Source organism: Triticum dicoccoides, chromosome 5A (genome assembly GCF_002162155.2).
Source record: "Triticum dicoccoides isolate Atlit2015 ecotype Zavitan chromosome 5A, WEW_v2.0, whole genome shotgun sequence".
Lineage (NCBI taxonomy): Eukaryota > Viridiplantae > Streptophyta > Magnoliopsida > Poales > Poaceae > Triticum > Triticum dicoccoides.
The window spans coordinates 157,604,450-157,631,263 of NC_041388.1; the positions used below are offsets into that span (position 1 = coordinate 157,604,450).

A 26,814-nucleotide genomic window follows, 5' to 3' on the forward strand; every position below is an offset into this window, starting at 1 on the left:
TTTAAATTTACTAAATCGCAGAATTACGTTTTTTAAATTTTTTGCAATTTTCGGTATTGTTTTCACTCTAGTTTTTGAACCATTTGTCGAAACGAGGCGTGTAATACGTCGTTGGAATGCTATGGACAAGGTGCAACCTTTATATGTAGTAATGGTTTTGAGATTCCTTACAGTTTTAAGTTAATTTTGAAAATCGTGCAGCGGACGACAAGTGGCAGCGGCCATTTTTCGCGAAATTTTTACAAACCGTTCATCGAAATGATTCAAATGATGTGCCGTTGGAAAGATATCGACGAGACGCAACTTTTTCATGTAGAACACTCTCTCTAATTCCTTATGGTTTAAGAGCAGTTTTAAATTTACCGAAATGCGGACACTGTTTTTCGCGATACCCAAATCGACGTGGGTACTTCATCAGAGAGAAGAATGCACTGCTTCAAATCGAAAACTGCAATGCATCACACAGTCGAGCGAACTACATGGTTTCTTTTTGTCGGATGTAAACTTTAAGAATGCACTGCTTCAAATTGAAAACCGCACTGCATGACACAGTCGAGGGAACTTCATGGTTTCTTTTTGTCGGATGTAAACTTTAAGAATGCACTACTTCAGATTGAAAGCCGCACTGCATGACACAGTCGAGGGAACTTCATGGTTCCTTTTTGTTGGATGTAAACTTTAAGAATGCACTACTTCAGATTGAAAACCACACTACATCGCACAATCGAGCGAACTTCATGGTTTCTTTTTGTCGCATGTAAATTTTCTCAAACGAGTTTTTGTTGTCTTTTTTCAACATTTTTTATTAATCAGAGTGGACCACAGAGACGAGGGCGAGAGAACCGCGACATATATTGAAGTGAACCACATTACTATTTTTTTTGTTTCGTTAAGTTTTCATATTTTCCATGTTGTGCACAAGTGAACCTCATCACTCTCAAAAGTGAACCACATCCGAAGACCAAACACACTGCAGGTGTTAATGTAGTCAACTAATTTTTTAAACACACGAAACAAAATGCACTTCATACATAGGGGTAATGAAACATCATTCTTTTTTATACAAACTGAGTGCACTTTTCAAAAAAAGATCTCCAAAAATGCAAACATGGATGGAGTGAACAACGTCCCCCAACTTTTTCATAAAAAATGTTCTGCACGCATGTGCCGGACGGGTGGCAGACTGCACGCGCGGCCAGCGAAACTGCAAGCAGATGGGTTGTGCACTCCACAAGAGCATCGAGTAAATTGCATGATGAGCCAACGACATACATACAACACCGATGTTTCCGCACTGTAAGAACCCGCATGCTGCACTGCACGGGAACGTGCCCGTGCACACCGCACCACACCATCTATCAAACTGCACACCACTCTCACACCATGTGCACTTCAAGTTGATGCCCGAAGGAACTCTCATGCCCGGGGTGCATCGCGTTTGGTACCGAACTGCATGCTGGCATCGTTTTGTGGCTGTCGCTCGACAGCGGAGTGTAGCAGCGCTCCACCGTATATTGCACGCCGTTTGAACCTCTTTTTTGGTATCCCTTTGAAAAACACCTAAAGGCAAAGGGAACTGGACGAAGGCGAGGCACACTTCAGTGGAATAGCAGGAAACAAAAAAGTCAGGGAAATGCGTCAATGAACTGCACGGCAACGCGCGTGCCAGCGCACTGCAAGCCAAGGGCGGCTGGACTGCAAGGGGAGGAGGGGTACACACCCACTGCACTGAACGTGGGAGTCGCGGTGCACTGCACCGGCAAGGTCGCGCTGCTCCAGTGGCGGATGAGACGGCTAGCGGCTCGACTCGATCCAGAGCTTTGCCGCCGGCAACTTGGGGCCTCCAGATTCGCTTGCTGATGGGTAGCCAATCCCGGGCGACTCCGCTGCAGTTCACTCGAGGCCACCGGGGTCCCTGGAGAAGCACCACAATCAAGGCCGCCGATGACACATCAGGAGGCAAGCCGATGGCCCATGTGGACAAAAAATATCACGGCAAGGAAGACACCCACAACACCGACGCATTGAACGGGGGGTGAGAGGCGGCATCGAGAGGAGGGCACTGCGCCGGGCCTGGCTCTCCGCCACCAAACGGTGTTGTTTTCTCGCGGCTCACATCGACAGATCCGCTCGGGATCGAACGATCTGTGGCCTCAGCCACTGGATCCGGCGAGGTGAATCTCACCAGCAGCGTGAGGGAGAGCTGGATCTGAGGTATATCGCCAGACTGAGGCAGATGCAGAGCAGGTTGGTGGTCGGTGCGGGCGGCGGCGCACAACGCGGGGTGGGCAGCGGCGCAGGGGGGCGAGAAAGTTGGCCAGAGCAGTTCCCCGCCGCTGGGCCGGGATCCACTGGGAAGGGGAGAGGTAGGCGCCGCGGGGTGGAAGGTGGTCGGGGATGGGGGCACCGCTGCAGGGTGGGAGGTTGTCGGGGGTGGGGTTCGACCCGAGAAGGCGGGTGGGTTTGGTGTGGGGTGGTGGGGTGGGGAATGGATAAGTTTGTACGCGGGGCTTGGGTAGATTTTTTTTCGGTTCGGTGGAGCTCGCGAGGTGTTTGCACATGTGTTATCAGAATAATCCCTAGCGTTATCATAATAAGACTCTTAAAGATGTTATCATAATAGACACCGGTTACTTTCACTTTAAGTTGAACCTGATAATAACTTAACCTGAACATATCGTTGATCGGGTCATGGTGCCACTGAACCGAGATTTTCCCCAGTGCAACCACATTTGCCTTTGTGGGAAGGCCTTTATTCGGTCTGTTGTCATGCCTCTGGTTGGTGCCTCCAATGAGAGAAGGTTATGGGCGTGCGTTATCCTGGCCCGGTAAGCAGACATAACCTTGTGCCCGTTGTTGTTATGGTACCTTGTTCCTGTTTGGGACCATTTATGTTTTGCCACGACGGTGGCCGTTGGTGTCTTTCGTAGGAACGGGGCCACCCATGACTTCGCCCAGTGGGGAGTGAGTCGGAGTGGCCGGGAGAGTGTCATGGCAATGGAGGGGTTCTGTCGGAATGCCATTGGTCCACCCGAATGGGAGTGCGAGGCCATGGTTTCTGTGGTGTGGGTACAGTGCACTACCTCTGCAGAGTGTATTAAATCTATCAATAGCCGTGTCCACGGTTACGGACAAGCTCAAAAGTAGGTCACTCCATGGATCAATGTTTAAATAATTATGCACACTATGATAATAACCTTGCGTGGTTGAAGAGAGGATGGTTGAGAAATCATCTTGATGCTGGAGGCCAAGTTGTTGGCCAGTTTGTGATTCGAGTACGATCACTGTTTGGTTACGAGGTAACCCGATTAAAGACCAAGATGTTGGTCAGTTTGTGGTCCAAGAGGGATCACCGTTTGGTAAGTAAGTCTGAGGGACTTAAGTCACGAGATCATGATCACTGCATCTGAAGTATGATTTTGCATTAATGATTCAATTGGCTAATTATCATATATTGTTTTTCATTATGTTTATGCTAGTTGTGAGCTTGCAAGTACATTCAATGTACTGACCTGGCGTGTCATGCCAGCTTTCAGGGAAGTCTCGTTGGAAAGAAGTGCTGTCCGAGTCTAGATCATGTCCACATCGGTGTCCCTATGCTATGGAGTCCCGCTTCGTCGTCATTACGCTGCCGCGTAGTTGTCATGATCAAGGCCCCTTTATGTTCACTAAATAATGTACATATTGTTCAGCCGCACCGTGTGTGCCGCTTGGCCTCGCAATTTGTTGTAATATGAACTATGTTCCGCTAGCATCAGTAAAGCGGTTGCTTTCTGTACCAAGATGTTGTGTATTGCCAGAAGACAAGATCTCTAGGTTGGCAATGCAAGGTAAACCGGTTGCTTTGAGCCGGGGTGCCACAACGCTTGGTATCAGAGCCCCGCTGACTGTTGGACACGCTAGGCTGCCAACGTGTTAACTGGACATTATTCAGGGTATAAGTTGAGTGCCGATAGTGCTTGTAGCTGATTGTTGCATTGCATGTGCTCGTTTATCTTTATTCTAACCTACTAATGGCTGGTGGTGTAGATGGCTCTGGTGCCGTATCCGTGACAGTTGCAGCTGATGACGTACACGTGTCGCATCTCCTCTGTAACGTGTGACATCAGCTGTACCCCCTCGGTGACGATCCAGTCTATCGTGTGTACCGGGAGCGTCTAGCAGACTCAATGTATGAGTATCACGCAGTGGTCACTCTGCGCACCAGTTCATCTTCCAGCACTTATATCCGTACCTCCATGAGCAGTTTCGCTTCTACTGCTTCTCAGGCTGTCAAGTTTGCTGCATTTGAGGTCCTCATCGAGCTGCGTTATAACGAGGTCCGAATGCAGAACCATCCAGGTTTCCACTGCTATCCCTCCGTGCACGACAATGGTCGTGTTTGTTTTCCTATCGTTGATCCGGAGTCTGATAGTACTGCTAGCCACCTTTCTCGTTATATCACTGCTAGCTATCTTATGGTTCACGAGCTGGCTCGAGAGATGACTCGTGCTCACACTGCTTTAGACGCTACTAGAGCTTCCACTACTCCATCATCTACGGGATTTACTCCTTATATTCCCTCCAGTTCTAGTTCACCTATTTCACCAGTTACTCCTCCAAGTAGCTCGGGCACCTCAACCGTGAATCCTCTCAGTGCTCCTGCTGAGTGGGTTTCCCTTCTCACTACCCCAGTAGCCCAGATGCTCCAGCCTCATCTTGCACCTACTCCGGAGGGAGAGCCCTCGAGGCAGCATCGTCGTGTTATCTTTAACCCGGAGGTCTCGGTTAACGTTGTCAGTTTAGGATCCGAGTCTGCTTCAGGAGAGGACCCCACAGCACCAGTAGAGCTTTAGAGCACTCGAGTATCCACAGTCGTCAGGTTGATGTACGGATGTAGTCATACGAGTCATGTTGTTCTGTTTCTATGTATGAGAGTAGTCGAACTTATCATGTCATTTCTCTTTTATGTACGAGTCTATGTATAATTATGTTGGAACTTTCTTTTATTCGCTGTGCTTCGTTCGTATTTCGTTTTCTTTCGGGTTTTGTCACTGGCTTTTCTCCACTATATTTTTTTGGATGTTGCTCATCTCGGATGCATTGTCTTGGGAAAAACAAACAATAGGATGACGCGAAGAGGCAGCAGTAGCGACGCTTGTGAGGATGTTCCCGTTCATCGTTCTGCACGACAGGCAGGACACTCCCCCGAGCCATACGTTCCACCACCGCCTCCACCGCCTCCACCGCCAAATCCGCCATCCATTGATCAAATTCTGTTTATGTTTGAGGAAAGGAGGAATAATGATCTGATTGAAATATTAAGGAGTGTGCAAGCTATGGTTGGACAGAATGGAAATCAGAACAGTCATCACTCCAAGCTGTCAGATTTTCAACAAACCAAGCCTCCTAGTTTCAGTCAGGTTATTAATCCCATGGATGCAGACGACTGGTTATGAACCATTGAGAAGAAGTTTGAGATTGCTCGTACTGAAGAGGATGACGAAGTCCTGTTTGCAACTCATTATCTTGAAGGTGCTGCTGCCATATGGTGGGAAAATGCAAAAGCCATGTGGCCTGCTGGTGAAGAAATCACCTGGAGCAAATTCAAGGATCATTTCCGTAAATACCATATTCCTGCTGGAATTATGAAGGTCAAGCGCCGTGAATTCCTCGTGCTCCTCCAAGGAAGTCAGTCCGTGAGGGAATATTTGCATAAGTTCAATCATTTGGCCCGTTACTCTCTTTATGATGTGGCCACCGAAGAAAGAAAGATTGACAGGTTTCTTGGGGGATTAAACCAGCATCTCCGATGCACCCTCAGTATGTTTGACTTCCCTGATTTCCAAACTCTGGTAAACAAGGCTCTCATTGCTGAAAGGGAGCACAAGCTTATACATGACAATAAGTCTGCAAATAACGATCACAAGTGCAAGTTTGAGCCAAGGAAGGAAGTGCAAGCAGTGCAAAAGGCTTGTACCTGGCAGCATAATCAGGTAGAGTACAAGCCCAATTTGCAGCAGAATGTTAACAAAACTACTACACAAGTCAAGAATGTACTGACCAATCCGGTGCAAGAAGAGTGCCAGCGCAAAAGTTCTTGTTTCAGTTGTGGGCAAACCGGACATTATGCCAGACAGTGTCCCAAGAACAGCAAGACTAATCCTCCATTCAGGCCTCAAGTCAAATTTATGGGGTCATATCCTATCCAGAAAACATCACTGGGCAAGTCAATCACCTCTCCGTAGACAAAGCCCAAGAGAACCCCGAAGTCGTCATTGGTATGTTTTCTATTAATAGCATATCTGCCATTATTTTATTCGACTCTGGGGCTTCCCACTCTTTTATTTCACGGAGTTTTGTTGCCCAAAACAAATTTCCTTGTTCGGTTTTGAGCAAGAATATGCTAGTACAATCTCCAGGATCTTTGCTCAGAAGCAATCTGGTCTGCCGTAATCTGGAAATTAATATCAACGGAGTCCGTTTTCCAACTTCCTTGATAGTCATTGAGTTTGTCAAGTTGGGAATTATTTTGGGGATGAATTGGTTAACCAAATATCAAGTATGCATTAATTGCGTGACCCGAGAAGTCACTTTGACAAGTCAAGAGGGGTAGACTACAAAATTTTATGCCCGCAGGAGCATACCCAAGAAAGAAATGGTCTTCACCGCTGTGGCTGGTGAATTGGAATTAATTCCTGTGGTCAGCGAGTTTCCCGATGTATTCCCAGAAGAACTGCCAGGCATGCCGCCAGATCGAGAGCTTGAGTTCGTAATAGATCTTGTGCACGGAACCGCACCATTATACATGAAGTATTATCGAATGCCTTCGTCAAAATTAGTGGAGCTAAAGAAACAACTTGACGAGATACTCCAGAAAGGATACATCCGTCCCAGCTCTTTCACCATGTGGATCACCTGCTATATTTGTGGATAAGAAATATGGTAGTCTCCGTATGTGTGTGGATTAGAGTCAGCTGAATGATGTCACCATCAAAAATAAATATCCACTGCCCAGGATCAATGATGTCACCAACTCAGTGGGGCAAAGTTATTTTCCAAGGTTGATTTAAGGACAGGATACCACCAACTCAAGATTAAAAAGGAAGATATTCCTAAGACCGCATTCACTACCTAGTAAGGTCTTTATGAATATACCGTTATGTCCTTCGGCCTCACCAATGCCCCTGCTTTCTTCATGCATATGATGAACAAGGTGTTCATGGAATTCCTAGATAAATTTGTGGTGGTCTTCATCGACAACATTATCATATACTCAAAAGGTGAAGAAGAGCACAAAGGACACCTCAGAGCCATATTACAATGACTTCGCGACCATCAGTTGTACGCCAAATTTAGTAAATGTGAGTTTTGGCTCAAGCGAGTTGGATTTCTTGGGCATGTGTTTTCTGCAGAAGGTATAGCTATGGACCCGAGCAAAGTAAAGGACGTGCTCGATTGGTTGGCACCCACAACAGTATCCCAAATATGAAGTTTCCTTGGATTAGCCGGATACTATCGCCATTTCATTGAAGGCTTCTCTAAAATTGCCAAGCCAATGACGGAATTGCTCAAGAAAGATAAGAAGTTTGAATGGACTGAGGACTGTGAGAAAAGTTTCAATGAGCTGAAAATCCGGTTGACAATAGCACCGGTGTTGACTCTTCCAGACATCTACCACAGCTTTGATGCGTACTATGACGCTTCCAGACAGGGCCTTGGATGCGTACTTATGCAAGATGGCAAGGTGGTAGCATATGCATCATGACAGCTACGACCCCACGAAGGAAACTATCCTACTCATGATCTAGAATTAGCTGCGGTGGTTCATGCTCTAAAGATTTGGAGGCACTACCTCATTGGGAAGAGGTGCCAAATATTTACTGACCACAAAAGTCTCAAGTACATATTTACTCAGCCAGATTTAAATCTCCGCCAGCGAAGATGGCTTGAGTTAGTCAAGGACTATGATCTTGGAATTAATTACCACCTGGGTAAGGCCAACATGGTTGCCGATGCACTCAGCCGAAAGCCTGTCAGCCTGAATATCATAATGGGATCCTTGCCTCCTGAACTTCGAGAAGAGATTGCTCAGCTCAACCGGGTCATAGTTGGTGCTGATATGGAAGTTACTCCAACCCTCGAGGAAGACATCCGCAAGGCCCAGCCAAATGACACAATCTTACAAAAACATGCCCGGCGTGTGCTAGCAGGACATACATCAGATTTTTCTAAGGATCGGCAAGGTACACTGCGATTCCGTGGAAGGATTTGTGTACCCAGGCAAGAAGATTTAAGGAAGAGAATACTGTCAAAAGCACACAGATCTTCATATTCTATTCACCCTGGGGGTACTAAAATGTACGAAGACCTTCAAAAAATATTCTGGTGGGATGGAATGAAGAAGGACATTGCCTACTTTGTGGCCTGTTGCGACATATGCAACGAACTGAAGGCAGAACACCAGAAACCAGTCGGACTCCTCCAACCATTGCCCGTTTCACAATGGAAGTGGGATGAAGTTTGCATGGATTTTTTCACAGGTCTACCAAAGACTCAACGAGGCCATGACGCAGTATGGGTCATAGTGGACACCTTAACCAAGGTAGCTCATTTTATCCCCATCAAAACCACATACCGAGCCGGTCAGCTCGCACAACTATATGTGTCCAGAATAGTCAGTCTACATGGAGTACCGCGAACAATCACTTCCGACCGCGGGTCACTTTTTACCTCTGCTTTCTGGACACGCCTCCATCAAGCCTTGGGGACAGCGCTAAAATATAGTATCGCTTATCATCCTCGGACCGATGGACAGACTGAGCGTGTAAATCAAATACTTGAAGATATGCTTCACGCCTGTGCCTTGGCCCAAGGACCTACATGGGAAGACTGTTTGTCGTACGCTGAGTTCTCCTACAACAGTAGTTTCTAGACCAGTCTAAAGATGTCACCCTATGAGGCTTTGTATGGCCGTAAGTGTCGCACTCCATTGAATTGGTCTCAAACTGGAGATAGCCGTATTTTTGGAACGGATCTCATGATGGAAGGTGAAAAGCAAGTCAAGGAAATCCGAGACAGATTGCAATTGGCTAAATCTCGACAGAAGAGTTACTATGATGCAAAGCACTCACAAATCAATTTTGAACCTGGAGAACATGTATACCTCCGAGTCACTCCTATGAAAGGATTCAAGAGATTCCAGACTCGCAGAAAATTGGCGCCCAGGTTTATCGGTCCATTCCCAATTATGTCCAGGGTGGGTACTATTGGATATCAGTTGGAACTGCCCCTAGAATTGTCATAAGTACACAATGTGTTCCATGTCTCACAGTTGAGGTGATGTATATCGCTGCCCGAGAAAAAGACTGTTGTGACATAAATAGAGTTGGCTAAGGATTTAACATATGAAGAGAGACCATTCAGAATTTTGGATGAGATGGAAAGGGTCACTCGTAGTAAAACAAGAAAGTTTTACAAGGTTCAGTGGGAGCATCACACAGAGGCAGAAGCCACTTGGGAACGAGAAGAATTTCTAAAGGCACATTATCCACAATTGTTTTCCCGAGCAACCAAATCTCAAGGACGAGATTCATCCTAAGCGGGGGAGGTTTGTGACAGCCTGGTTTTTGCCCTCTCTTCTTTTTCTGATTTTATTTGGTTTTGATTTCAATTTGGAGTTTGAATCACTTCAGTTGGACTTAAACACTTGGGCACCACCTTGACTTTCACCCAAGTGACTCATTTCTCTCTCTAGCCATCACTTCTTCTCTCATCAATCTCCAAATAATATTGTGAATATTTTTCTTAGATGAAAAATATTCATTTTTCCCTCTAAAACCCTAAACAGCCACTTGTGCTCCAAAGCAACCCCTATTTTTCTTGCCCAAAAAAATCTGAGAAAATTCACAAATATTCTTTGAACCCTAGGATACCTTCCTGAGAAAAAAATTGCATCACTTTTTGGAATATTTTTGCTAGAGAAAATATTTTATGTTCTGGACAGAAATGGTAGTTTCTACAGCAACTACCATTTTACTTGCTCCACTGATGCTGAATTTTCTTGTGCATCACCACCCTCCTAGATGATTGCTAACCTCCAAAGCTCAGCTCCCAACTCTTAGTATTTTGACCATAGTAAGCTCTCAAAGTTACTGACCAGAAACTTACCATGTAGTGAAATTCCATCTTAATGCACCTGAGCTCGAATCCAAGCATTCGCTCTACCTAAAACACTAAGGACAACGCCCAGACATGAAATTGGGGCCAGCCGTGGCTTTATGCCGAAGTTCACGCGGTGACCACGCGTGTGCACGGTGCCAACCCGCTAGTTGCCGCGCTCTGAGTGCCGCCGAGCGCTCTGTTCGGCGCGGGCTCGCTTCCCCGCCTGCTGCACCTCGCCAAACCTCGCCACGATCCCTGTCTCTACTCCATTAACTCCCTCCCGGCACTCGCCGACGCCGGAACTCGCCGTAGGGAGCACGGGCGCGGTCCGGCCAACCCAACAGTGTGCTGCACACTGTGTTCATTGGCACCCCCTCGTTCATGCGCTCGTCTCCGCCCGCTTACAGTGCCCGCGTGAGCTGCGTCGCCTCCCCCCTCGCTCACTAACGCCGTTCGTCACGGGCGCCATGTCCAGGTGTCCTCCGGCGGAGCCCGAACCCCTCACCTTGTTCGGCTATAAATACAGCCCTCCCCATCCCTCTCGAGCATCACCAAGCCCTCTCACACACTCCACAAACCAATAGGAAGCCGTGGACCGGCCGGGCAGGCCTCGGGCCGCCATCGCCGAGCTCGAGCTCGCCGGCGATCCCCTCAGGTCGTCCCCGCAGCTCCAGCCCCTCCCAAGCTCGGGCTACTCTTCCAGAGCCTCCGTCGTGCTTCAGTGGTGCCAACCGATCCGGTTGGGACCACTGGTGCAGCCTCTGGTCACCGTCAGACCCAACTCCGGCGACCTCCATTCTCTGTCGCCGCTGGAGAGGCCCGTTCTGACGCCGTCCGACCACCCCTAGCTAATCTACGGGTATGGGCAGGTGCGCCTTCGTCTTCTCTTTCGATCCATCCCTCTAGCTCGTGCCAAGATGCCCTCCTCGACGGCGTGTGCTCCGACGAAGCTTCGCCGTGCTCTGTTTCCCTCTCCCCCTCCCTCTCACCTGACTGGCGGGGCCCGCTATCAGCCACTCTGGCCATGCCCGAAGCGGTATGAGTGGAGGCTCCCCGCGGGGTTTACGCCTTCGACGTCACCCCCCAGTTCTGTTTTATTTAAATCAAATTCAAATTATTCCAGAGAGCTTCAAACGGCCACAACTTTTTAATCATAAGTCCAAATGAATTGATTCTTTTTGCATTGTCTTCTTAATGAAAAGATCTAGTAGCTCACCAAAAATGAGATTTTTCTCTGCTGTATAGATTTTGTGGTGAATTTCATAGTGGTTCTTGATGTTTTCTTTTTGTGTTTATAATTGTTTCCAGAAGGTGAAGCTTGTCTTGAGGATCACCACGAGGAGTGTGACCCTCATGTGCACTAAGGCAAGCCACAACAACATTTTCATGGTGTCATTGCAATATTTGTGATTTTTCGAACTTGAACAAATGATTTAATTCATGCATTTAATTCACTAATATATATATATATATATATATATATATATATATATATATATATATATTCTGTTGGATGCTTGTTTAAGTTGATATGTTTTGTCTACAGAAGTTTACAACCAACTAAGTTAGTTTAAGTCATTAGAAGTAATATTTGATTATGAAGAAGTAATATGTTTATGAAAAAGGAATTAGTTGGCTTAATATTTTCTTGAGTGAGAATAGAATTATGCTAAGATATTGTCATGGTTAATTTGCTAAATGAACATAACCAGAGAGGTGTTGTGAGTTATTGAGATATATGCTTAGTATTTGATGAAGCTGACCCAGTTATTAGTGTTGAATTTTCATGGCATATCATGACACCGGTTACTTTCACTTTAAGTTGAACCTGATAATAACTCAACTTGAACATATCTTTTATCGGGTCATGGTGCCACTAAATCGAGATTTTCCCTAGTGCAACCACATTTGCCTTGGTGGGAAGGCCTTTATTCGGTCTGTTGTCATGCCTCTGGTCGGTACCTCCAATGAGGGAAGGTTATGGGCGTGCATTACTCTAGCCCGGTAAGCAGACATGACCTTGTGTGCCCGTTGTTGTTATGGTACCTTGTCCCCATTTGGGACCGTTTATGTTTTGCCACGACTGTGGCCGTTGGTGTCTTTGGTAGGCACTGGGCCACCCATGACTTTGCCTAGTGGGGAGTGAGTCAGAGTGGCCGGGAGAGTGTCATGGCAATGGTGGGGTTCTGTCGGAATGCCGTTGGTCCACCCGAATGGGAGTGCGAGACCATGGGTTCCGTGGTGTGGGTACAGTGCACTACCTCTGCAGAGTGTATTAAATCTATCGATAACCAAGTCCATGGTTACGGACAAGCTCGAAAGTAGGTCATAGCATGGATCAACGTTTTAATAATTATGCACACTAAGATAATAATCTTGCACGGTTGAAGAGAGGATGGTTGAGAAATCATCTTGATGCTGGAGGCCAAGTTGTTGGCCAGTTTGTGATTCAAGTACGATCACTGTTTGGTTACGAGGTAACCCGATTAAAGACCAATATGTTGGTCAGTTTGTGGTCCAAGAGGGATCACCATTTGGTAAGTAAGTCCGAGGGACTTAAGTCACGAGATCATGATCACTGCATCCCAAGTATGATTTTGCATTAATTATTCAATTGGTGACCTGGTGTGTCATGCCAGCTTTCAGGAAAGTCTCATTGGATAGGAGTGCTTTCCGAGTCTAGATCATGTCCACATCGGTGTCCATGTGCTATGGAGTCCCGCTTTGTCGTCGTTCCGCTGCCGCGTAGTTGTCATGATTGAGGCCCCTTTATGTTCACTAAATAATGTACATATTCTTCAGCCACACCGTGTGTGCCGCTTGGCCTCATAACTTGTTGTAATATGAACTATGTTCCGCTAGCATCAATAAAGTGGTTGCTTTCTGTACCAAGATGTTGTGTATTGCGAGAAGACAAGATCTCTGGGCTGGCAATGCAAGGTAAACTGGTTTCTCTGAGCCGGGGTGCCACAATTGTGAGAAACATTTATTGCAGCTACTTGTTCATCAGGAAAGCTATCATCAATAGGTAGTGGGTAATAAAGAATATCTTCTAACCTAGACAAGTTATCAACTATGGGGTTCTCAACTCCTTTCCTATCGGTGATATGTAAATCAAATTCTTGTAGCAAGAGAACCCACCTAATGAATCTAGGTTTAGCATCTTTCTTTTCCATAATGTATTTTATAGCAGCATGATCAGTGTGAACAATTACTTTGGAATCAATAATGTAAGATCTGAATTTATCACAAGCAAACGCAATTGCTAAAAATTATTTTTCAGTAGTAGCATAATTTCTTTGGGCACTGTCTAGAGTTTTGCTAGCATAATGGATAACATTTAATTTCTTATCAACTCTCTGTCCTAGTACCGCACCAAAAGCATAAGCAATAGCATCACACATAATTTCAAAAGGCAAGTTCCAATCAGGTGGTTGAACTATAGGTGCATAAGTTAAGGCTTTCTTAAGTGTTTCAAAGGCTTCTACACAATCATCATAAAAAACAAATGGAACATCCTTTTGTAAAATATTTGTAAGAGGCCTAGAAATTTTAGAGAAGTTTTTAATAAACCTCCTATAGAAACTAGCATGACCAAGGAAACTACGAATACCTTTAATATCTTTAGGACATGGCATTTTCTCGATTGCATAAACTTTAGCTTTATCCACCCCAATACCTCATTCAAAAAAATTATGCCCCGACACAATATCTTCATTAACCATAAAGTGGCACTTCTCCCAATTCAAGACAAGATTAGTTTGTTCACATATCTGTAGAACTCGATCAAGGTTTCTTAAGCAATCATCAAAAGAAGTTCCGTAAATGAAAAAAATCATCCATGAAAACCTCAACAATATTTTCACAAAAATCAGAGAATATACTAGTCATACATATTTAAAAGGTAGAAGGTGCATTGCATAAACCAAAAGGCATGCATCTATAAGCATAAGTTCCAAAAGGACAAGTAAAGGTGGTTCTCTCTTGATCAGGTTGTGAAACCGTTGTTTGAGAAAAACCAAAATATCTATCAAGAAAACAAAAGTGTGTATGCTTAGATAATCTTTCTAGCATTTGATCAATGAAAGAAAGATGGTAATGATCTTTTCTAGTAGCTTCATTTAATTTTATAAAATCAATTACCATTCTATACCCAGTAACAATTCGTTGTGGAATGAGTTCATTTTTATCATTAGGAACAATAGTAATACGTCCCTTCTTAGGGGCACAATAGACAAGACTTACCCATCTACTATCAGCTATGGGATAGATTATACCTGCTTCCTGAAGCTTTAGCATTTCAGTTCTTACCACTTCTTTCATCTTAGGATTCAGACGTCGTTGGTGATCAACAATGGGTTTAGCACCAGGTTCCATATTAATCTTGTGCTGACATAGAGTGGGCATAATGCCCTTAAGATCGTCAAGAGTATGTCCAATAGCAGGTCGGTGCTTCTTCAAAATTTTCAATAATCTTTCTTCTTCATGTTCTGAAAGGTTAGCACTAATAATAACAAGATATATCCTTTTCTCATCAAGATAAGGATACTTTAAAGTGTCTGGCAATTGTTTTAATTCAAACACAGGATCACCTTTTGGTGGAGGAGGACCTCCTAGAGTTTCAATAGGCAAATTCTGTTTAAGGAGCGGTTGTTGTTCAAAGAAATTTTTATCTATTTCATTTCTTTCATGCAAGTGCATATCATTTTCATGGTCTAGCAAATATTGTTCTAGTGGATCAGTAGGAGGCATAGCAATAGAAGCAAGACCAATTATTTCATCCTTAATAGGTAATTCTTTCTTATGAGGTTGTCTACTAAACTTAGAGAAATTGAACTCATGAGACTCATCACCAAAGCTAACATTGATAGTTTGTTTATGCCAATCTATAGTGGCTTGCAGTGTTCAAGAAAGGTCTAGCAAAGATAATGGGACAAAAGTCATCCTGTGGGGAACCAAGAACTAGAAAATTAGTATGGTATTTTATTTTCCCGCCCAAGACTTCAACATCTCTAACAATCCCAAGCGGTGTGATGGTGCCTCTATTAGCAAGTTTAATAGTAACATTTATGTCTTCTATTTCAGCGGGGGTTATATTATTCATAATTTCTTGGTATAAGGTAAAAGGAATAGCGCTCATGCTCGCACCTAAGTCACATAAACCATGATAACAATGATCTCCTATTTTAACTGAGACAACAGGCATGCCAGCAATAGTTCTATGTTTATCTTCTTCATCGGGTTTAGCAACTCTAGTAGCTTCATCACAGAAATAAATAACATGTGACCATCAATATTTTCTACCATGATATCTTTAACCATAGCAACACTAGGTTCTACTTTGATTTGCTCAGAGGGTTTAGGTGCTTTAATATTACTTTTGCGAACCACAATTGATACATTAACATGTTCCTTTATCCTAACAGGGAAAGGTGGTTTTTCAATATAAGCAGTAGACACAGCTGGATCAACATTGTAAATGATAGTTTCATCTTTAGCTTTAGCTGATTCTTTAATTTCTTCTTTAATAGGGGGGCGGTATTTAAACCACTTCTACTTAGGGAGATGAACATGAGTATCAAATGATTCACAAAAGGATCGGTATTCATAAAAGATTTAACATAATCATACTTAAGCTTAATACCTGACTCTTTACCTTCATTGAGTTCCCAAACTTTAGAGTTCTGTTTAATTATTTCTAAAAGATCCCACTTGAACTCAATCGTCTTCTTCATAAAAGAACAAATACAAGAAGTATCAAGCATGGATTGATCATCACGAGAAAGTCGAGCATAAAAATTCTGAATAATAATTTCTCTCGGGAGCTAATGATTGGGGCATGAATATAACAATGACTTAAGCCTCCCCCAAGCTAGAGCGATGCTTTCTCCTTCACGAGTCCAAAAATTATATATATAATTCCGATCATGATGAACTAGATGCATAGGATAATTTTTTTTGGTGAAATTCCAATTTCAATCGATTCCAGTTCCAAGAACCAATATCATCGCATAGCCTATACCATGTCAATGATTTTCCCTTCAAAGATAAAGGGAAAACCTTATTCTTAACTTCATCTCCATGTAAACCTGCAAGCTTAAATAATCCACAAATTTCATCCACATGTATCAGATGCATATCAAGATGTTCTGTTCCATCTCCTACATAAGGATTTGCTGCAGTTGTTCTATCAGACCTGAAGGAATTTCATAACCAATATTTTCAGTAGCTGCAGTAGGTTGAGGGGCAAATATTTGTGTTTCCAGTCGAGGTGAACATACCCCAAACAAACCCCTCAAAGGATGGTTTTCCGTAGTAACAAGTGACAATAAATTTCAGCATGTAGTAATAATTTTTCCTTACCAATATCCACTTACCAAGAGCGCTTCACTCCCCGGCAACAGTGCCAGAAAAGAGTCTTGATGACCCAAAAGTATAGGGGATCAATCATAGTCCTTTCAATAAGTAAGAGTGTTGAACCCAACGATGAGCAGAAGGAAATGCCATGTGGTTTTCAAGGTATTTTCTGCAAGCACTGAAATAGTCGGTAACAGGTAGTTTGATAGCAAGATAATTTGTAAGGGACAAGTAACAGTAATGGTAAATAAAGTGTAGCAAGGTAGCCCAATCTTTTTGTGGCAAAGGATAGGCCAAAACGGTCTCTTATAATAAGCAAAGCTTTCTTGAGGGCACATGGGAATTCATCTAGTCACTTTCATCATGTTGGTTTGATTCGCGTTCGCTACTTTAATAATTTGATAGGTGGGTGGACCGGTGAGGTAGTCCTGGACTAAGGGGTCCTCGGGCGTCCGGGCTGTTGGACATGGGCCGGACTGATGGGCTATGAAGATACAAGACCGAAGACTCTCACCCGTGTCCAGATGGGACTCTCCTTGGTGTGGATGGCAAGTTTGGCGTTCGAATATGAAGATTCCTTTCTCTGTAACCAACTTTGTATAACCCTAGTTCCCTCTGGTGTCTATATAAACCGGAGGGCTTAGTGCGTAGAGCGACAATCATAATCACATAGGCTAGACTTCTAGGGTTTTAGCCATTATGATCTCGTGGTAGATCAACTATTGAAATACTCATATTCATCAAGATCAATCAAGCAGGAAGTAGGGTATTACCTCCATAGAGAGGGCCTGAACCTGGGTAAACATCGTGTCCCCTGTCTCCTATTACCATCGACCCTAGATGCATAGTTAGGGACCCCCTACCCGAGATCCGCCGGTTTTGACACCGACATTAGTGCTTTCATTGAGAGTTCCGCTGTGTCGTCATCAGAAGGATTGATGGCTCCATCCATCATCTACAACAATGCTGCTCGGGGGATGTCTTTTTCCCTAGCCAGATATTTGTATTTGGCGGCGACGCACTGCGGGCGAACTCGCTTGGCCATCTAGAGCAGATTGACAGCTATGCCCCTGGCCGTCAGGTCAGGTTTGGAAGCTTGAACTACGTCGCTGATATCCAAGGAGACTTGATCTTCGATGGATTTGAGACCGTGGAAGCCGCTCCCTGCCACCATGATGAACATGACCTAAATCTATCATCGGACCATACCCAGGAGATTGCGCCTGCAAGCGCTCTGGCCCTAGATCCGGAGCAGCTTGTGCCATCCGAATACGGGAAGCTTAACCCCGCCACGGAAGCCGCAAACTCATCGGCGTTCGAGCCGCACACAGACCCAACTTCGAGCGGGGTCTGCGTCAACGGACCCCTGCATTCATCTTCGGTCACTGGTTCCGAACTACATGCATCCGCGTCCGCCGAGCCATACTAGGCGTCGATCGTTGAATTCAGGTTCGCGGGCATCTTCCGGCACTCACCTTTAGGCGACGTGCTAAACTCATTAAAAACCCTCTCTTTAGTAGGGGACCCGCGGCCGAATTATATCCGGTTTGAACTAGGGGCTAATGATGGGGAATTTCGCTTCCCACCCACCTCCCACTTAATAGCCACTATCGAAGATCTAACTGACATGCTCAACTATGACTCCGGAGACATCGACGGTATGGACGACGATGCCGAAGAGGAGCAGGCCCAAAACCCGCCCTTTACCGGGCGCTAGAAGGCCACCTCCTCCTATGACGTATACATGGTGGACACACCCGAAGAAGTTAACAGCGATGACAAAGAATACCCAGCGGAAGATAAACCTCCTGAGATACAACCAAAGCACCGATGATAGCGGCCCCGCTCTAAGTCACGTCGTGAAAAAGACAGCTATACCGGCACAAGAGAAAACAATACTCTAGGCGATGCCGGAGACAATGAAGACCCCGTTGAGCCAACTTCCGAATAGGACGAATGGGAAGATGGGCGAGTCAGCCCTGATGAACAGGTCATGCACGAAGACTCAGAGGATAGTAATTATCTTCCACTGTCCGAGGATGAGGTGAGCCTTGGCAACGAGGATTTTATCGTGCCTGAGGAACCTCTCGAGCAGGAGCGCTTTAAGCGCCGGCTAATAGCCACTGCAAGGAGCCTGAAAAAGAAGCAGCAACAGCAGCAAGCTAATCAAGATATGCTCAATGATAGATGGACTAATGTCCTGGCAGCCGAGGAATACGGCCTCGAGCGACAACCCAAAAGTTACTCGAAGCACAAATTACTACCTCAATTCGATGACGAGGCATTGGAGCCCATGCCATCAGCTAAGCGACCACCATGTGGCCAGGACAAAGCGACAACCCAAGCCGAACACCAGCCCGTACTACCTTGCTGTAAAGGCAGGGATAAAACAACTTGGTTATATACATATCACCTTTGGCAGGACCTGGACAGTAGAGCAGGACATACCAGATCGATCTATGGATCGCAAGGGCGTGCCCTGACACGCGACGACGGCTATCTATTCGGACGTGACAAGCTTAATCACGCCGGGGGCCGAATGCCACAGACGGAGTCCATCCGACCTACGTCGTGATATGGCCCGATATAGAGGCGCCGCCCACGCTCTTTAATTCAGTGATGAAGTAATGGGGCATGAATTCCCCGAAGGTTTTAAGCCCGTGAACATCGAATCATATGATGGAACAACAGATCCTGCGGTATGGATTGAAGATTTTCTTCTCCATATTCATATGGCCCACGGTGATGACTTTCATGCCACCAAATACCTCCCGCTAAAACTCAAAGGGCCAGCTCAGCACTAGTTAAACAGTCTGCCTGAAAACTCTATTGGCAGCCGGGAGGACTTGGAAGACGCCTTCCGCGACAACTTCCAAGGTACATACGTACGACCTCCGGATGCCGATGACTTAAGTCACATAGTTCAACAGCCATAGAGTCAGCCTGGAAATTCTGGACCAGGTTCCTAACTAAAAAGAACCAGATTGTCGTATGTCCGGATGCCGAAGCCCTAGCGGCCTTTAAGCATAGCATTCGTGACGAAGGGCTCGCCCGTCACCTCGGCCAAGAAAAGCCGAAATCCATGGCAGCCCTCACGGCACTCATGACCCGTTTTTGCACGGGCGAGGATAGTTGCCTAGCCGGTAGCAAAAACACTTCAAGCGAGGCTGGCACCTCTGAGACCAAAAACAGCAACGGCAAGCCCCAACACAACAGGCACAAGCGTCGAAGCAACGGTGACAATGCCGACGACACGGCGGTCAACACCGGTTTCAGTGGCTCCAAATCGGGCCAGCAGAAGAAGACATATAAAAGAAACAATCCGAGCCCATCCACCTTGGACCGCATACTCGATAGTTCATCCCAGATCCATGGCACCCCAGACAAATCAGCCAATCATACCAACAGAGACTGCTGGGTTTTTAAACAGGCCGGCAAACTAAATGCCGAGAACAAGGAGAAGGGGTCGCAAAGCAAAGACGGAGACAAGGAGTCCCGTCCGCCGAACACGGGGGGACAGAAGAAGTCCCCTCCCCCAAGTTAAAATAGTGAACATGATATACGCTACCCGTATCCCCAAGAGGGAGTGCAAATGCGCGCTCAGAGACGTCTACGCGATGGAGCTAGTCGCCCCAAAGTTCAACCCATGGTCTTCCTGCCCGATCACTTTCGATCGCAGGGACCATCCGACTAGTATCCGTCATGGCGGTTCAGCTGCACTGGTCCTTGACCCAATCATTGATGGATTCCATCTCATGCGAGTCCTCATGGATGGTGGCAGCAGCCTGAACCTACTCTATCAGGATATGGTGCGCAAAATGGGTGTTAATCCCTCAAGGATCAAGCCCACAAAGACTATCTTTAAAGGGGTCATACCAGGCGTAGAGGCCCGCTGTACGGGGTCAATCAGACTAGAGGTTGTCTTTGGATCCCCGGACAACTTCCGAAGCGAATAGTTGATCTTTGAGATCGTCCCCTTCCGCAGTGGCTATCACACACTTCTGGGACGAACCGCATTTGCTGGATTCAACACGGTGCCACACTATGCTTATCTCAAGCTCAAGATGCCTGGACCACGCGGCGTCATACTAGTCGATGGAAACACGGAACCCTCCCTCCATACCGAGGAACACACCACCTCTTTAGCAGGAGAAGTACAGAGCGGCCTCTTCAAGCAGAACCTCAATTCGGCAGCCAAGCTCCTGGACACTGTCAAAAGAGTCTGGACTACTATGCAGCAGGACAACCCAGCTCGTCAAGAGCTCGACTAGCAATTCGGCCACCATCCCAGTCCCTACCAAGTGGCGGCGTTCGTACCACACGTACATAAATACGCACTCAAAATACCATGGGCATAGACGGAGGCATAACTAGATTACGAATCATAATACGGCTCGACCTCCCCTGGACACACATACTTTTACTTTTACTTTTTTCCCTTTTCAGGTTTCTTTTCCACAGGCCCTTCCTGACGGCCTAATCACAGGTCCTTTCAAAAGGATAGATACACCAAGACAGCAAAAAGCACTAACGTATAAGGGAATTTCTAGGTGGTGTCTTTAACGATCACTCTACCTGTTTTCAGGACCCGCACGCAGCTCTCCCTTGGTTGTGGCATATTAAATAGCCATGTTGCTTATTGCACTACTTGTACAAATACGCTTTGACGTATTAATCAAACTATAATGGAAACAGTTTGCAGCCCAACTTCTGCGGAACCAGTTTGCTCTTTTGATAATCTATCAAATCGCACCCATACACTTTGGTACGCTTTAATCCGCCAGGGGCTTCATTGTGACCCATAATACGGCAACATAGTCCGAACACTTTTTACAGTATAGTTCGGCACCCCGAATTTAGCAATATATGCATTGGCTCCGAATCATGTCTTTGGTCAATAGTTGGGTTGCCCGGCTCCTGTGCTTACTACCTTACGTTCCGCTATATCGGCTAGGGTAGTAAAGGGAGAACTACTGCGATTGTGTCCTGGTTTATCCGGATGAGCACCTCAGTAGAGAAAGCTGAAAACTCACTGTTATGATGTGGCGTGAGCCGGTTAGCTCTTCGGAGGTTTCAAAGCCACATTGTCGGATTGCCTGGTTCGTTGCGCTAAACACCTCCTTCAATGACCAAATTCTTGGATAAAGAGTGTTTAGATTCATCACGAACACCCCCATACTACCTACGTGGGGCTGAAATCGACGACTGGCCAACTCTCAGACTTGATAAAACGACCGCATAGGAGGTAAAATTTTAAATAATAAACAGCAAAGCATTATATTAAATATCAGCCTTGTTTTCATCATACAGGACGGGATAACATGAATGTATTCATTCAAAAATAATGTCCTTGGCACATTGCTCCGCCACAAGGCGGGATCCCTTCAGAACATCTTCAAAATACCGCTCCGGCATGCGGTGCTCCTTGCCCATGGGCGGTCCTTCGGTCGCGAGCTTGACGGCGTCCATCTTTGCCCATTGTATCATGACACGGGCGAAGGCCATCCGCGCACCTTCTATGTAGACCGACTGCTTGATGGCGTCAAGCCGAGGGCAGGCATTGACCAGTCGCTTCACGTGTTCGAAGTAGCTACGGGGTATAGCTTCTGCAGGCCACAGCCGGATTATTAAATCCTTCATGGCTAGTTCGTCCACCCTATGCAGCTCGACCAGCCGTTTTAGCTGGTCGCTAAAGGGCACTGGATGTTCTGGTGCAAGGTATTGCGACCAAAACAGCTTCTCCGTTGAGCTCCCCTCTTCGGCTTGGAAGAATTCCGCAGTGTTAGAAACACTGCGTGACAAATACGCAAACGCCCCTGGAGAACTCCAAATCCGGGTCAGTAAGAGATACCTCTTCCTCACATACTTGCTTTGCATAATAAAAGCCTTACCCGCCGCGATCTTCTTGGCCTCTTGGATCCCCCGGAGGGCGCCTTGGGCTTCGGACCAGGACTCTTGTGTGCTTTGGCGGGCCTTAGCGAGTTCGGACTCTTGGTCCACATTCTGGCGCTCCAAGGACTCATATTTCTTCATGGCGTCCTGGAGCTCCTGCTGGACCTCACCAACCATGGCCTCATACTTTTCTCGGGCGGCTTTTTCATTAACCGCTCTCTCCTCGGCCTCAGCCAACGCCTTCTTAAGGGCCTCCACCACGGTCGCCGCCCCTATGAAAATATCACGGCACTGTGGTCAGTGCAAAAACATTCATACTTTCCGGACATGCACAAAATGATTGAATACCTTGATTGTCCTCCAGCTGCTTTTTCGCACGTCAGAGCTCTTCCTCGGTCTACTCCAGCCTGAGATGTCGCGGCCAACAGCGGCGCCTGCTTATTCACATAGACATATATGGTTAGTCTCATGCGAATAACTATTTGATCATCTGTTCGACTCTTCTTTCCAAACCCCGGACAGAGTCTCAGGGGCTACTGTCCACACTGTGACTTTCTTTTTACATAATTGTATTTCTTACCTCAAAGCGTGTTAGAAGGCTCATGCAAGCTTCGGTCAGTCCGCTCTTTGCGGACTGAATCTTATCAATCACCGCACCCATGAGGGTACGGTGTTCCTCAATGATGAAAGCGTGTCGCAGTGCTTCCAGTAAAGTATCTGGTGCCTCTGGATGGGCAGAGGTCACCGGTGGAATGGGCACACCTCCTTCCGACGAGGGAGGCTGCTTGCTGGAATCCGGAGCCGTATAGGTCTCCGGGACCGTGTTCGGCTAGGGGCTGAATTGGACATGGCCCCCATCGCCAGTCTCCATGGGGATCTTCTCCCCCATGTGTCCGACGGCCGAGGTCTCGCCCTGTGGCACCGTCCTGACGGCCTCCTGCGTCTCTCCCTGGCCTAGGATCCTTCGGGACAACTCCTTAGTGTCATCCATAGCCCTGGGAGAGGAGGCCGGCAAAAGGGACCCGCTGTCCATCATCTTTGAGTCCAGCGAGTTCCCCAGAAATGAGGATCGCTCGAGGGCGGAACGAGCCGGACTGCAAGTGCATGATTCGACATGTTAAAATTATGAAGCAAAGAGGCTGATATATGAATGCGTCAGGGTCTTCAGATACTCACGATTCGGAGCAGGGTCTTATCTCGGGGGCGCCATTCTGGGCTGCTATCGACATCCCACGCGGAGCTATCTGCGAGGGAGACCTTCCCCTTCTTGGACGCCTCCGCCTCCAGATTTGTGGATGCCGCCCTCTTCTTTTCCCCTCGTGGAGGGGGGAGTTTATTTCTTCTTCCTCTTCCTCCTCCGCGTCATCTTTTGTAGCAGAGGAGTGAGTTTTGACGTCTTTGGACACCATGTCCAAAGTACCCTTGGGACAGAAGCCACCTCCGGTCCCCTTGGCCTTCTTCTTGGCCTTCTTCTCCAGCGCCTTGTAGGGCACCGGACCCTACATCTTTGTCAGAAGCGGGATAGCTGGTTCCTCGGGCAGCGGAGCCGGACACTGAATCCGCTCCGCCTTCTTCGTCCAACCTTGAAAAAACAAATAGGGAAGTTCAAACATCCTCCTTGAGTAAGCAAGTAAGGGATATACCTTGAACCACGAAAAACTTACCGAACTTGCGGGATGGGCCAGTTCGTGCCCACGGTCCTCGGTCGTCTTCAGCCATGTCTCGTTGGCCTTGAATGGCACCTTCCATATATCTTCATGCGTAGTTCTGAAGAACCATTGCAAGGTCTTGTGCTCGGCCGGATCGAACTCCCATAGGTGGCAAGCCCAGCTCTGGCATGGAACGATCCGGCGAACTAGCATCACCTGAATCACATTGATAAGCTTGACATTCTTGTCCATCATGCTCCTAATGCATGTCTGAAACGATGTTAGCTCATCCGACAAAGACCAATCCAGGCCCTTCTCTTGCCAGGAGGTAAGACGCATTGGGGCCCTAGATTTGAATTCGGGAGTCGCGGCACAGGTAGTGTCGCGGGGCTCTGTGACGTAGAACCACAGCTTTTGCCACCCCTTGACGGTATCCACGAGGGTGCCTTTGGGCCACGGGACGTTGGACATTGGCGCCTCCGCACTTTGCATGTTGGCCGCCCACCACCTTCGGTTTCGCATTGAAGGTCTTCAGCCACAATCCGAAGTGGGGTGGGATGCAGAGGAAAGCCACACACACGATGATGAATGCCAAGATAGTGAGGAAGGAATTTAGGGCCAGATCATGGAAATCTAGCCCATAATAGAACATGAGCCCATGGACGAAGGATTGGAGTGGAAATCCCAACCCGCGGACAAAGTGGGGGATGAAAACTACCCTCTCATGGGGCTTTGGGGTAGTGATGATCTAACCCTCGGTAGGAAAACCGATGGGTGACCTCCTTGGCCAAATATCCGGCTTCCTGAAGCTGGGTGATGTCCTTCTCCTTGACAGCGTAGGCCATCCACTTGTCCTGCGCTCCGGACATGGTCGGGGTGCTTTCTTGTGGCAGAAAAGATGAGAACTTGGGCGCTGGAGCTCGAGAGTGGGTATGCGGAAAGAGAGAAGGCGTGGGGGAAAGAGCTGAATCCTTATCTCCTTATAAAGGCAATGAATATCAAGCGCCTCCCCACTCGCCATAAAACTCGCCTATTGCCCAGGGGTTGTGCAAGCGGCACGGTTGGATTACGCATACCCGTATTGATGAGAATCCCGCAATAAGGGGACACGAACTCTGCTTTGACAAGACGTGCCAATAAAGCCACATCTTGAAATAAGGAGCGGTAGGCCAAAAAATGGTTCAAAATAATAACCGGGCAGGGACATAATATTATGTTACAAAAAGTTGTCAGCAGATTGGACTCGTGAAATATTATATTCTCTATGGTGGTGTGTGGTACTTGTTTTTTGCAGATCCGGACACGATCGTTGTGTTCAAAGACTATGTTGGAGTATTCAGAGGAGGAACCCTCCTTGCAATGCTGAAGACAATCTATGCGCCGGACACCTCGTCATTGAAGCCTGGTTTAGGGGCTACTGAGGGAGTCCTGGACTAAGGGGTCCTCGGGCTTCTGGCCTATTGGACATGGGCCGGACTGATGGGCTATGAAGATACAAGACCGAAGCCTCTCACCCGTGTCCGGATGGGACTCTCCTTAGCGTGGATGGCAAGTTTGACATTCGGATATGAAGATTCTTTTCTGTGTAACCAACTTTGTATAACCCTAGTCCCCTCCGGTGTCTATGCAAATCGGAGGGCTTAGTCCGTAGAGCGACAATCATAATCACATAGGCTAGACTTCTAGGGTTTTAGCCATTACGATCTCATGGTAGATCAACTCTTGTAATACTCATATTTATCAAGATCAATCAAGCAGGAAGTAGGGTCTTACCTCCATAGATAGGGCCCAAACCTGGGTAAACATCGTGTCCCCTGTCTCCTGTTACCATCGACCCTAGACGCACAGTTCGGGACCCCCTACCCGAGATCCGCCGGTTTTGACACTAACAACCAGTGCTCGGGTGTTGTTCTTACTTGAACAAGACTCCCACTTATGATTAACCCTCTTGCACGCATCTGCAACTAAGTATTAAGATAAAACCTAACCATAGCATTAAACATTTGGATCCAAAGCGGTCCCTTACAAAGTAGTGCATACACTATGGTTTAAGCTTCTATCACTTTAGCAACCCATCATCTAATAAATACTCCACAATGCATTCCCTTAGGACCAAATATGGTGAAGTGCCATGTAGTCGACGTTCACATGACACCACTAAGGGAATCACAACATACATGTCTTCAAAATATCGAACACATATCAAGTTCACATGATTAGTTGCGACATGACTTCTCCCGTGACCTCGAGAACAAAAGCAACTACTCACGAATGATACTCATGCTCAAGATCAGAGGGGTATTAAATATCATAATGGATTTGAACATATAATCTTCCACAAAATAAACCATATAGTAATCAACTACAAGATGTAATCAACACTACTAGTCACTCACAGGTACAAATCTGAGGTTTCGGTACAAAGATTGAACACAAGAGATGAACTAGGGTTTGAGAGGTGATGGTGCTATTGAAGATGTTGATGGAGATTGGACTCCGAAATATGAGAGGGTTGATGGTGATGATGATGGCTTCGATTTTCCCCTCCAGGAGGGAAGTTTCCTTGCGGAATCACTCCACCGGAGGGCATCAGTGCTCCTGCCCAAGTTCCGCCTCGAGACAGTGGTGCTCCATCCCGAAAGTCCTGTCTTGATTTTTTTTTCTAGGTCAAAAGACCTGAAGTACCAGAAGATGGGCACCGGAGGTGGGCTGGGCTGACCACAACCCACCAGGGCACGCCTAGGGGGCCTGGCGCCCCCTAGTGTCTTGTGGT

At 46.6% G+C, this 26,814-nt stretch overlaps 1 long non-coding RNA gene across 1 annotated transcript; it reads right to left on the reverse strand.

Annotated features, from left to right (window-relative positions):
* Positions 1–1,038: 1,038 nt before the first annotated feature.
* On the reverse strand, positions 1,039–2,450 carry LOC119300621. Its single transcript, XR_005146528.1, has 2 exons — positions 2,013–2,450; positions 1,039–1,915 (listed from the first exon to the last, which is right to left on the reverse strand). It is a non-coding gene; the product is annotated as an uncharacterized LOC119300621 (long non-coding RNA).
* Between the last annotated feature and the right edge of the window lie 24,364 nt (positions 2,451–26,814).